This window comes from Cnephaeus nilssonii, assembly GCF_951640355.1.
Source record: "Cnephaeus nilssonii genome assembly, chromosome: 23".
In the NCBI taxonomy this organism is placed as follows: Eukaryota; Metazoa; Chordata; class Mammalia; order Chiroptera; family Vespertilionidae; genus Cnephaeus; species Cnephaeus nilssonii.
Window position 1 is genome coordinate 3,797,714 of NC_137094.1, and position 12,019 is coordinate 3,809,732.

At 63.5% G+C, this 12,019-nt stretch overlaps 1 gene segment (V, D, J or C); it reads left to right on the top strand.

Annotated features, from left to right (window-relative positions):
- The first annotated feature begins 387 nt into the window (after positions 1-387).
- On the top strand, positions 388-6,760 carry LOC307094711 (immunoglobulin heavy constant gamma 1-like). The segment is given in 7 exons: positions 388-433; positions 1,031-1,315; positions 1,554-1,595; positions 1,688-2,017; positions 2,108-2,428; positions 3,773-3,903; positions 6,677-6,760.
- Positions 6,761-12,019: the final 5,259 nt, after the last annotated feature.

Genomic DNA, 12,019 nt, shown 5'->3' on the forward strand with positions numbered 1-12,019 from the left:
GGGCTGAGGCCCAGGGCAGGGGGCTGGGCTAGAGCTGGCAGAAATGAGATTCAGATGGGCAAAGGCAGAGACTGGAGGACAGAGGCCTGAGCTCCTCTGAAGGCCCAGGAAGAGGCCTGGTGGGAGAGTGGGGGGCAGGGAAGGCTTGTGGAGAGCAGCTGGAGGGGGTAAGCCTGCAGGGCACTGAGAGGGAGGCAGCCTCTGGGCTGGGAGCCCTGAGCAGCAGGCAGTTTGTCCAGCTGAGCTGGGAGGGAGCTCGGGGCTAAGGCAGGGCCTGAGCTAAAGGAGCCCAGGGTGAGGTGGGGGTTGAGCAGGGGGTAGGGGCAGCGGGGCAGGGCCCTGGGGCTGAGCTGATGGGGCCACACAGGAGTCAGGGGCACTGACACCATGCAGAAGGCTGCCAAGGCCAGTGCCAGGCTCCAAGCCATGCTGAGTGGGCAGGACTGAGGAAGGACCCGGCAGGAGGGCTCTGGACAGGCAGGAGCTGGGGCAGCGAGGGGGCAGCGCCGGGGGGAGGGGCAAGCGTGAGAGACTGCTGGGTGCAGAGGCGCAGCCCGGGCTGGGGGGCTGCAGGGAGCGGGGGGGCCCTCCCACGGAGGGGCTCCAGGTGGGGTTGGGGGCCAGGCAGTGCCTTGGCTGCAGCGCTGACCCAGAAGGGCAGGGGCTGTGGGCTGTGGACAGAGGCCCTCGCCAGGGCAGGGCCAGGCAGGGCAACAGCACGGTGGGCTCAGGGACCGTGGAAGGCAGGCAGAGCAAGAGCCACCAGTTCGGGCTCCAAGGCTCAGCGAGGACCAGGGCTGGGGCGGGGGCTCCAGCCCGGGCAGCGCTGGCTGAGCTGCTGAGCCGGGCACCCGCGGCTGGAGGCCGGAGGCCCTGGGTGGCAGAGCAGCACGGGCAGCCGGTTTGCATCTTCTGGGAGCCCATGGGCCACGGGCACGGGGCTCAGCGCTGTCCCAGGCCTGGGCCCCCAATGCCCTGCCCAGGCTTCGGTAGGGTGAGACCTGGCAGTCACGTGGCCCCTCTCTTACAGCCTCCACCACGGCCCCGTCAGTCTTCCCGCTGTCCCCCAAATGTGGCACCACGTCCGGCTCCACGGTGTCCCTGGGCTGCCTGGTCTCTGGCTACTTCCCGGAGCCCGTGACTGTGTCCTGGAACTCGGGCGCCCTGACCAGCGGGGTGCACACCTTCCCATCCGTCCTCCGCGCGGGCCTCTACTCTCTGAGCAGCATGGTGACGGTGCCCACCAGCTCGGCCGGCCAGACCTTCACCTGCAACGTAGCCCACCCGGCCAGCGAAACCAAGGTGGACAAGATCGGTGAGCACCCAGCCACGGAGACAAGCCACAGAGCAGAGATGGCTGCCCCAGCCCAGGGCAGTGGGGGGAGTGCAGACGGGCTCCCCAAGCTCGGGGAGGGGTCCTCTGGGAATCACCACCAGGCCCAGGGTGGGCACAGGCTCTGGAGCCACAGGGTGGGTTCTGGCCCTGACCTAAGCCCACCCCCAGGGCCGTGCCCTCCGGGGCCCCGGTAACCCTCAGCCTGTTCCCTTTGCAGTGTCCCTAACTGAACCCACCCCCACCCCCTGCACGTGCCCAGGTGAGTAGACCACCCCAGGAGGACGCCCAGGGGGAGCACCTGCCCCGGGGAGGCCCGCCCAGGGCTGACCCCTGGCCACTGTCTCCCCCCAGCTTGTGAGACCCTGGGAGGGCCCTCGGTCTTCATCTTCCCCCCGAAACCCAAGGACACCCTCATGATCTCCCGGACGCCTGAGGTCACGTGCCTGGTGGTGGACGTGGCCCCGGAAGACCTGGACGTCGAGTTCACCTGGTACATGGACGGCGCACATGTGAGAACGGAGAAGGTGACGGCGCAGCAGCAGCAGTTCAACAGCACCTACCGCGTGGTCAACTCCCTCGCCATCATGCACCAGGACTGGCTGAAGGGCAAGGAGTTCAAGTGCAAGGTCAACAACAAGGCCATCCCGGCCCCCATCGAGAGGACCATCTCCAAGGCCAGAGGTGGGGAGCAGACAGGGGGGCCCGGGGCCGGGGATGGGGGGGCCAGCCCCCCACCTGGGAGTGACCGTCTGTGCTGACCCCCTCCCACAGGGCAACTCCGGGAGCCGCAGGTGTACGTCCTGGGCCCACACGCGGACGAGATGGCCAGGGACAAGGTCAGTGTGACCTGCCTGGTCAAGGACTTCTTCCCGCCGGACATCAGCGTGGAGTGGCAGAGCAACGGGCGGCCGGAGCCCGAGACCAAGTACTCCTCGACCCCGCCCCAGAAGGACCAGGAGGGCGCCTTCTTCCTGTACAGCAAGCTCTCCGTGGACAAGGCCCGGTGGCAGCAGGGGGACAACTTCATGTGCGAGGTGATGCACGAGGCCCTGCACAACCACTACGCCCAGAAGTCCGTCTCCCGGAGCCCGGGTAAATGAGCAGCGCCCGGCGCCCCCTGTACATACCCTCGGGCACCAGCACTCAATAAAGCACCCAGCGCGGCCCTGGGACCCTGCGAGCGACACTGTCGTGGTTCTTTCTGGGGCGGAGGGCAGGCCGGCTCGCAGGCTGGTCGGCACCGCTGGGGCGGGACCCAGAGCCGGCGAGCCTGCAGGTGCCAGGGCGGGACGGCCTCCCCGCGGAGCCACTCCTCACCCACACCCCACACCCCCGGCCGGCGAGGACTCGATCAGGAGATGTGGACGGGGGCAGGAGGTGCCCCTCAGGGGCAGGAGGGCCGGGGTGCCCGCCTCTGAGCAAGCCCCGCTGTGGGCAGGGCCTGGTCTCCAGGGTGCCTTGTCCACTGGTCCCCAGGGCTCCCGGACGTGGCTCTGTGCCCGCACAGGAGCACACTGGCCCGTGGTGTGGGACAGGCCCTCGTGCCCTCGAGACCAAGCCTCCCACCCTCCCTCGGGCGAGGGGGCTCTGTGGGCCACATCCCGCCTGGGCCAGGCCTGTCCGCTTATGAGGACACTCACCCGATTGCCCCAAAGAGGCAGAGGTGGGCAGCCCTGGGTCCCGGGCAGGGACGGTCCAGAGGCCACAGGGACACTGAGCCAGACCCATGGAAAGCAAGGCACTCCCACAGACCAGCACCAGCACACGTGGCCACACACACACACACACACACACACACACACACACACACACGCGCGCGCGCGCGCGCGCGCACACGCGCATGCACACGTATCACACAGAGACAGGCCTTGCACTGCGGGGGCCTCCCATGAGGCACCCTGCACAGGCCCAGACCAGAGAACAGAGCGGGTCCTGGGAACCCCCACCACGCGCACCAGCCTGGCCCCACTCTCCCCAACGCCCCAGGGTCACTCAGCAGCTCACCCCCACACTGACCAGCCCAGACGCCCCTCCCCCTTCCCAGGCACCTACACTCCCCACACACAGAAGTCCTCCCCACACACCCACCGGCCTCGGCCATCCCACTGTCCTGCACTCCCAACTTGGACCTGGCTCAGGCCCTTCCCCAGGCAGGGCCCTCCTGCCCTCTGACCCCAGTGGGAGCGGCAGAGGGGCTGGTGGACGAGAGAGCGGGCTGGACGGCGGGTCAGCCCACCTTGTCCCCCAGGGCCCCGTGCGAGTGGCAGAGAGGAGGGGGCAGCCCGGGCCAGACTGAGAGCTGGGGCTGAGATGGAGGATGGGGTAGCCGAGCACCATGGGCCCCCCTAGGAGGGGCCCCCCATCACAGGGAGCCCCACACCGGCCCCCACAGCCGCCAGCCCCCGCGGCCCCGCACTGACCCCCCTCCCTGCGCAGAGCTGCTCCTGGACGAGAGCTGTGCCGAGGCCCAGGACGGGGAGCTGGACGGGCTGTGGACCACCATCTCCATCTTCATCACCCTCTTCCTGCTCAGCGTGTGCTACAGTGCCACCGTCACGCTCTTCAAGGTGGGCTCCCGCACGCCTCACGCGCTCCATGCCATGCCCACGTACCCCACACACCACACACGCACCACACGCCCCATGTGCCTCACACGCCCCACACGCCCCACGTGCCCCACGTGCCCCACGCGCCTCAGACGCCCCACAAGCCCCACACGCCCCACGCGCCTCACACGCCCCACACACCCCACGTGCCCACGCACCCCACACGCACCACATGTCCACGCACCCCACACGCCCCACACGCCTCACATGCCCCACACGCCCCACGTGCCCACGCACCCCACACGCCCCATGCGCCTCACACGCCCCACACGCCCCACGTGCCCACGCACCCCACACGCCCCACGCGCCTCACATGCCCCACGCGCCTCACACGCCCCACACGCCCCATGTGCCCACGCACCCCACACGCACCACATGTCCACACGCCCCACACGCCCCACGTGCCCATGCACCCCACATGCCCCACGCGCCCCACACGCCCCACACGCCCCACGTGCCCACGCACCCCACACGCACCACATGTCCACGCACCCCACACGCCCCACACGCCCCACATGCCCACGCACCCCACACGCCCCACATGTCCACGCACCCCACACGCCCCACGTGCCCACGCACCCTACACGCACCACATGTCCACGCACCCCACACGCCCCACGCGCCTCACACGCCCCACGCACCCCATGCGCCTCACACGCCCCACACGCCTCACACGCTCCACGCGCCTCACATGCCCCATGCACCCCACACGCCCCACGCACCCCATGCGCCTCACACGCCTCACGCACCCCACATGCCCCATGCCATCCCCACACTGTCCCCACTCTGTCCTCACACTGTCCTCATACCATCTCCACGCCATCCCCATGCCGTACCCACATTGTCCCTCACTGTCCCCACATTGTCCCTCACTGTTCCTCACTGTCCCTCACTGTTCCTCACTGTCCCTCACTGTCCCCACATTGTCCCTCACTGTCCCTCACTGTCCCCACATGGTCCCTCACTGTCCCCACATTGCCCCTCACTGTCCCTCACTGTCCCCACATGGTCCCTCACTGTCCCCACATTGTCCCTCACTGTCCCTCACTGTCCCCACATGGTCCCTCACTGTCCCCACATTGCCCCTCACTGTCCCCACATTGTCCCTCACTGTCCCCACATTGCCCCTCACTGTCCCTCACTGTCCCCACATTGTCCCTAACTGTCCCCACATTGCCCCTCACTGTCCCCACATTGCCCCTCACTGTCCCTCACTGTCCCCACATTGTCCCTAACTGTCCCCACATTGCCCCTCAATGTCCCCACATTGCCCCTCACTGTCCCTCACTGTCCCCACATTGTCCCTCACTGTCCCCATATTGTCCCTCACTGTCCCTCACTGTCCCCACATTGTCCCTAACTGTCCCCACTTTGCCCCTCACTGTCCCCACTTTGCCCCTCACTGTCCCTCACTGTCCCCACATTGTCCCTCACTGTCCCCACTTTGCCCCTCACTGTCCCCACTTTGCCCCTCACTGTCCCCACTTTGTCCCTCACTGTCCCCATATTGTCCCTCACTGTCCCTCACTGTCCCCACATTGTCCCTAACTGTCCCCACTTTGCCCCTCACTGTCCCCACTTTGCCCCTCACTGTCCCTCACTGTTCCCACATTGTCCCTCACTGTCCCCACTTTGCCCCTCACTGTCCCCACTTTGCCCCTCACTGTCCCCACTTTGTCCCTCACTGTCCCCATATTGTCCCTCACTGTCCCTCACTGTCCCCACTTTGTCCCTCACTGTCCCCATATTGTCACTCACTATCCCTCACTGTCCCTCACTGTCCCCACTTTGTCCCTCACTGTCCTCATATTGTCACTCACTATCCCTCACTGTCCCTCACTGTCCCCACTTTGTCCCTCACTGTCCCCATATTGTCACTCACTGTCCCTCACTGTCCCTCACTGTCCCCACTTTGTCCCTCACTGTCCCCATATTGTCACTCACTGTCCCTCACTATCCCCACTTTGTCCCTCACTGTCCCCACTTTGCCCCTCACTGTCCCCACTTTGCCCCTCACTGTCCCCACTTTGTCCCTCACTGTCCCTCACTGTCCCCACTTTGTCCCTCACTATCCCTCACTGTCCCCACTTTGTCCCTCACTGTCCCTCACTGTCCCCACATTGTCCCTCACTGTCCCTCACTGTCCCCACTTTGCCCCTCACTGTCCCCACTTTGTCCCTCACTGTCCCCATATTGTCACTCACTGTCCCTCACTGTCCCTCACTGTCCCTCACTGTCCCCACTTTGTCTCTCACTGTCCCCATATTGTCACTCACTATCCCTCACTGTCCCTCACTGTCCCCACTTTGTCCCTCACTGTCCCCATATTGTCACTCACTGTCCCTCACTGTCCCCACTTTGTCCCTCACTGTCCTCATATTGTCACTCACTATCCCTCACTGTCCCTCACTGTCCCCACTTTGTCCCTCACTGTCCTCATATTGTCACTCACTATCCCTCACTGTCCCTCACTATCCCCACTTTGTCCCTCACTGTCCCCACATTGTCCCTCACTGTTCCTCACTGTCCCTCACTGTCCCCATATTGTCACTCACTGTCCCTCACTGTCCCTCACTGTTCCTCACTGTCCCTCACTGTCCCCATATTGTCACTCACTCTCCCTCACTGTCCCTCACTGTTCTCACATTGTCCCTCACTGCCCCATGCCGGCCCCTGCCGGCCCACCTGACCCCAGCCCGCAGAGGCTGACGGGCCCTACCCCCTCCCCCCGCAGGTGAAGTGGATCTTCTCCTCGGTGGCCGACCTGAAAAGGACCATCGTCCCCGACTACAGGAACATGATCGGACAAGGGGCTTAGCGTCCCTCCCAGCAAGCACCAGCTGCCCCAACCCGCCGAGGCCCCCGCCCGCCGGTTTACCTGCTGCAACGCATGTTCCTCCGCCCTCTGACCTCGCTGCCCTCTGACCCTCGAAGCCCAGACACCCTGGGCCTGCACCCCGCCCTCTGGCCTCATGGCCATCGTAGGCTGCATCCCGCCTGGGACCTGCCCCTTTGGAGAACCGAGTGGACAGCAGGTTCTGCTCCAACCTGAGCTGACGGATGCCCACCGGCCCCTCCACGCAGCCGGGGATCGTGTGGCCACCAAGGCCTCCGGGCGGCGTGTCCCTCCCCAGGACGTCACTGCCTGGGCTGCAAGTCCAGTCCTGAGGGGAAGAGTCCAATCCTGAGGGGCGGAGGCCCGGCCCCCAGTGTGTGGGCAGGAGCAGGAGGCAGGGCTCCCGGGAGGTGCTGAGTCCCCCCAGAAAGCTCCACGTGGGCCCTGACGGTCGCTCAGCCGCCTCCACCAGAGCACACCCTCGGAGCGGGGCCTGGCGGGGCTGCTGCGGGGCCCTGGGGGCAGGATGGTACCACCAAGGGAGGGTGGGCATCGGCCCACAAGCCTCCTGGGGCAGGGCCTGGTGACCAGGTCCCAGCAGGTGGGACCCAGCCGCCCTGGACAGAGGCGGGACATGGTGTGGAGGTGCAGCGTGCCCAGAGGGCCCGGGTCAAAGCCCAGGCCTGAGTCCCACCCCCTCACCCTCCCAGGTAGCCCCTGCTCCGGGGAGGGGGACTGAGAGCCGAGAGCACTGGGCGGAGAACACGCCGGCCTTGGGGACTGGCAGGTGGACAGACGTCCCGATCCCCAGGGAGCGCCCATTGGCAGGTCCGGACGGGAAGGAGGGAGACGCGGACCCCGTGACGCAGGGGACACGCAGAGAGCTGGTTCCCAGGAAACGCACCTTGTAGCTTGGGCCGCTTTTTGTTTTTTGTTAATCTTCTGGAGCCCATTCTTTGTCTCTACTGGTGTGTTCAGTGTGTTCGGTGTGTGTGTTTACCGACAATAAAAGCTCCTTAAACATCCATGCCTCCCGGGATCCCCCTGTGCTGGCGCCTCGTGAGTCCACAGCCCATGGACGCGTGTGGGGGGAGGGGAGGCACCCTCTCCCAGCCCCACGACCTGCCCCCCTCCGCCTTCTCCCGTCCCCGCTTCAGCCAGCATCCAGCCCAGCAGGTGAGGAAGGCGGCCCAGCAACCAGGGAGCGCCGGGAGCCACATGGGTGTCCGGGGCTGGGGCAGGACTGGCCGTGGCCAGAAACAGGACACTGTGTGGGGGTCAGTCAGCACCCACAGGAAGCAGAACAGCACCCAGAGACGTTCCCCGTTCTGGAGCCCGAGTCCCAGGGCAGGTGCTGCGGGCTGGCTCCCCTGAGGCCTCTCTCCTGGGCGTGTGGACGGCCACCTTCCCCGGGTCCTCACGTGGCCATCCCTCTGAGTGTCTGTGTCCCATCTCCTCTTCTTTCTTTCTTCTTCTTCTTTTTTTAAAAGCTTTTATTATTATTATTGATTTCAGAGAGGGAGAGGGAGAGAGAGATAGAAACATCAATAACAAGAGAAAATCATTGATTGGCTGCATCCTGCACGCCCACACACAGCACACACACACACATAGGTCCTCACACACATCCACACACATACACACACACACACAGGTCCTCACACACACACAGGACCTCACATACACACACAGGTCCTCACACACGTGCACACAGACATATAGGTCCTCACACATGTGCACACACACACATGTCCTCTACACACACACAGGTACTCACACACACAGGTCCTCACACACAGGTCCTCACACAGGTGCACGCGCGCACACACACACACACACACACATGTCCTCACACACACAGGTTCTCACACACACAGGTCCTCACACACACACACATACACACACACATGTCCTCTACACACACAGGTACACACACACACACACACAGGTCCTCACACACACACACTTGGGCACCTCCCACTGGGGCCCACCGTGTGCCTTGTGCCCGAGCCTTTGCTCAGACCTCTTCCCCAGTGCCCCCTTCCCCGGTGCCCCCTTCCCCGGTGCCCCCTTCCCCGGTGCCTGCCTCCACGCACTCAGCAGCTTCCGCCCTCCTGCTCGGTGCCTCTCCCCTGAGCACCCAGGAGAGGACAGCACACTCCGTCCCACACCCACACGGCCTCCCACTCAGGAGCCCGTGCGACTGTCTCCCAGGAGCCCGTGTGACTCCGGCAGGGCCAGTCCCGCCCACACGGATGCCTGCGGCCCCCATGGTGAAGGTGCACAGGACCTGGCCTGGGACAGTGCTACAGGGCGGGGGGGGGGGGGGGGGGGGGCGGGGCGGGTGTCACAGCATCAGCATGACTGGTGGCTGCGTGACCTCCCACCTTCCCCCGTGTTCCTATCAAACGTCCGTGGTTTTGTGTGTCTGTCTGTTTTAGAGACAATTGCAAAGAATAAGAGCAAGGATGCGAAGCTGTGAGAGACCCCCCAACACAAACATACACACCAAGGTCATGGAGGAGGCTCCTGTGCCCGGCCGGGGGCGCAGTTAGTTGGAGTGTCATCCCAGGCACCTAGAAGATTGCGGGTTCCATTCCGCCAGGGCACATGCCCAGGTTTCAGGGTCAGCCCCTGGGTGGGGCGACAGTGAGAGGCACCCGATCAATGTTTCTCTCTCACATCGATGTTTCTCTCTCTCCCACCCTCCCTCTTTCTCTAAGGTCAATAAAAACACACCCTTGGTGAGGATTCAAAGTAAAAGCATGTTGCTTGTGCACAGACCACCACACCCACACACTCGGCTGCTTACGGGGACTTGGTGGGCAACGCATGTGGCTTGTCAGGCTGTGGGAATGCGTAGAGAAGCATGGGGAAGCGTGGGGGAAGTGTGGGAACACATGGGGAAGTGTGGGAACATGTGGGGAAGCGTGGGGAAGTGTGGGAAGACATGGGGAAGCGTGGGAACACATGGGAACGCGTGGGAACGCGTGGGGAAGCGTGGGAACACTTGGGGAAGCGTGGGAACACATGGGGAAGCGTGGGAACGCATGGGGAAGTGTAGGAACGCATGGGGAAGCATGGAAGGCGGGAAGGAGGCCTGTGACCGGACGCCTAGCTCTTGCCCCGTGACAGTGAGCGGCGGGAGCCTGGCGGGACTCCTGCTCACATCCGGGGCCGATGCTGGAGGGAAATGGAGCAGGGGAGCCCATGGCGCCAGCAGCCGTCTGCCTGGCTGACTCGTTTGGAAACGTGATCTTTGCCAACGGAATTCGGGGCAGGATCTTGCGATCACACTCAGTTTGGGATGGGTCCCAAGTCCCATGACTGTGGCCTCCAAAGACAGCCCTGGCCGGCTTGGCTCCGTGGATAGAGCGCCAGCCCATGGACTGAAAGGTCCTGGGTTGGATTCCAGTCGAGGGCAGGTACCTTGGTTGCAGGCTCAATCCCTGGCCCTGGTCAGGGCGAGTGTGGGAGGCAACCATTCGATGTGTCTCTCTCACACTGATGTTTCTCTCTGTCTCTCTGTCTCTCCCCCTCCCTTCCACTCTCTCTAAAATTCAATGGAAAAAATATCCTTGGGTAAGGATTAACAGCAAACAACAAACAAGAAGATATGGCACAGATGCCGGGCAGGAGGCCGCACCCAGACAGAGGTGGAAGCTGGGGTGGTGTCCAGCCCCAGACCCCGGAGCCTCCACGAAGCACCGCCCGCTCACACCCGGCTGACTGCGGCTTCCAGAATGCACACGAACTCGCTCCTGTGGTTTAAGGCACCACACTGTGGCGGGAGCCGCAGGGCACTCGGAAGGCTGGCAGCCGAGTTCTCCAGCCTCCGAAGGCACAAGCCTGAGGGGAGATAGCGGATGGACTCGGCCTTGGAAACCAGGAATGTCTGTTAAATAGCAAAGACCTGGACACAGCCCCAGGGCCCATCAGGAGATGAGTTGATAAAAAAGCTGTGGTACATTTACACCATGGAATACTAAGCAGCAGTAAAAAAGAAGGATCTCTTACCCTCTGAGACAGCATGGAGGGACCTGGAGAGGATCATGCTACGTGAAATAAGCCAGTCAGAGAAAGACAAGTGTCACATGATCTCACTCATATGTGGAATCTAATGAACACAATAAACTGATGAATGGAGTGGATCCAAGACATGGAAGCAGGGAACAGAGTGCGGAATCTCGGAGGGAAGGTGGGGAGGGAAGGTGGGGACGGTGGGTGGGTGGGAGGTGATCAACCAAAGACCTGGTGTGCACATACGCATAACCCACGGACAGACAGTGGGGCCGGGGGAGGGGGTGGGTTAGAGGGGAGTCAATGGGGGGAAAGGGGACGTATGTAATACTTTCAACAATAAAGATTTTATAAATTAATTTAATTAATTAATTAATTAATTTCTGTTAAATGAAGGTCGTGATAAGCAACTCGAAGGGACGGGGACTAACAGGAAGAAGGTGGTCACACGTTTAACAGTCACCACGGATCAGCGTTCGGAACAACTGCCCCGCGGATTCCCAAGACCCTGCAATGAGCTCACATGTCTCTTGTGTCAGACCTTCTTCAAAGGCCACCTGTCATTGGAATCAGGACCCATCCCAAACCGAGTGTGATCTCAAGATCCCGAACCGAATTTCAGTGGCAAAGACCCTGTTCCCAAAGGTCAACAGGGCAGAGAGACGCCAGCGCCATAGGCTCCCCTGCTCCATCTCCCCCATCGGCTCCCCTGCTCCATCTCCCCCAGCACCATCGGCTCCCCTGCTCCATCTCCCACCATCGGCTCCCCTGCTCCATCTCCCCCAGTGCCATCGGCTCCCCTGCTCCATCTCCCCCAGTGCCATCGGCTCCCCTGCTCCATCTCCCACCATCGGCTCCACCTGCTCCATCTCCCCCAGCGCCATCGGCTCCCCTGCTCCATCTCCCCCAGCGCCATCAGCTCCCCTGCTCCATCTCCCCCAGCACCATCGGATCCCCTGCTCCATCTCCCGCCATCGGCTCCCCTGCTCCATCTCCCCCAGAGCCATCGGCTCCCCTGCTCCATCTCCCGCCATCGGCTCCCCTGCTCCATCTCCCGCCATCGGCTCCCCTGCTCCATCTCCCCAGCGCCATCGGCTCCCCTGCTCCATCTCCCCCAGCGCCATCGGCTCCCCTGCTCCATCTTCCCCAGTGCCATCGGCTCCCCTGCTCCATCTCCCACCATCGGCTCCCCTGCTCCATCTCCCCCAGCGCCATCGGCTC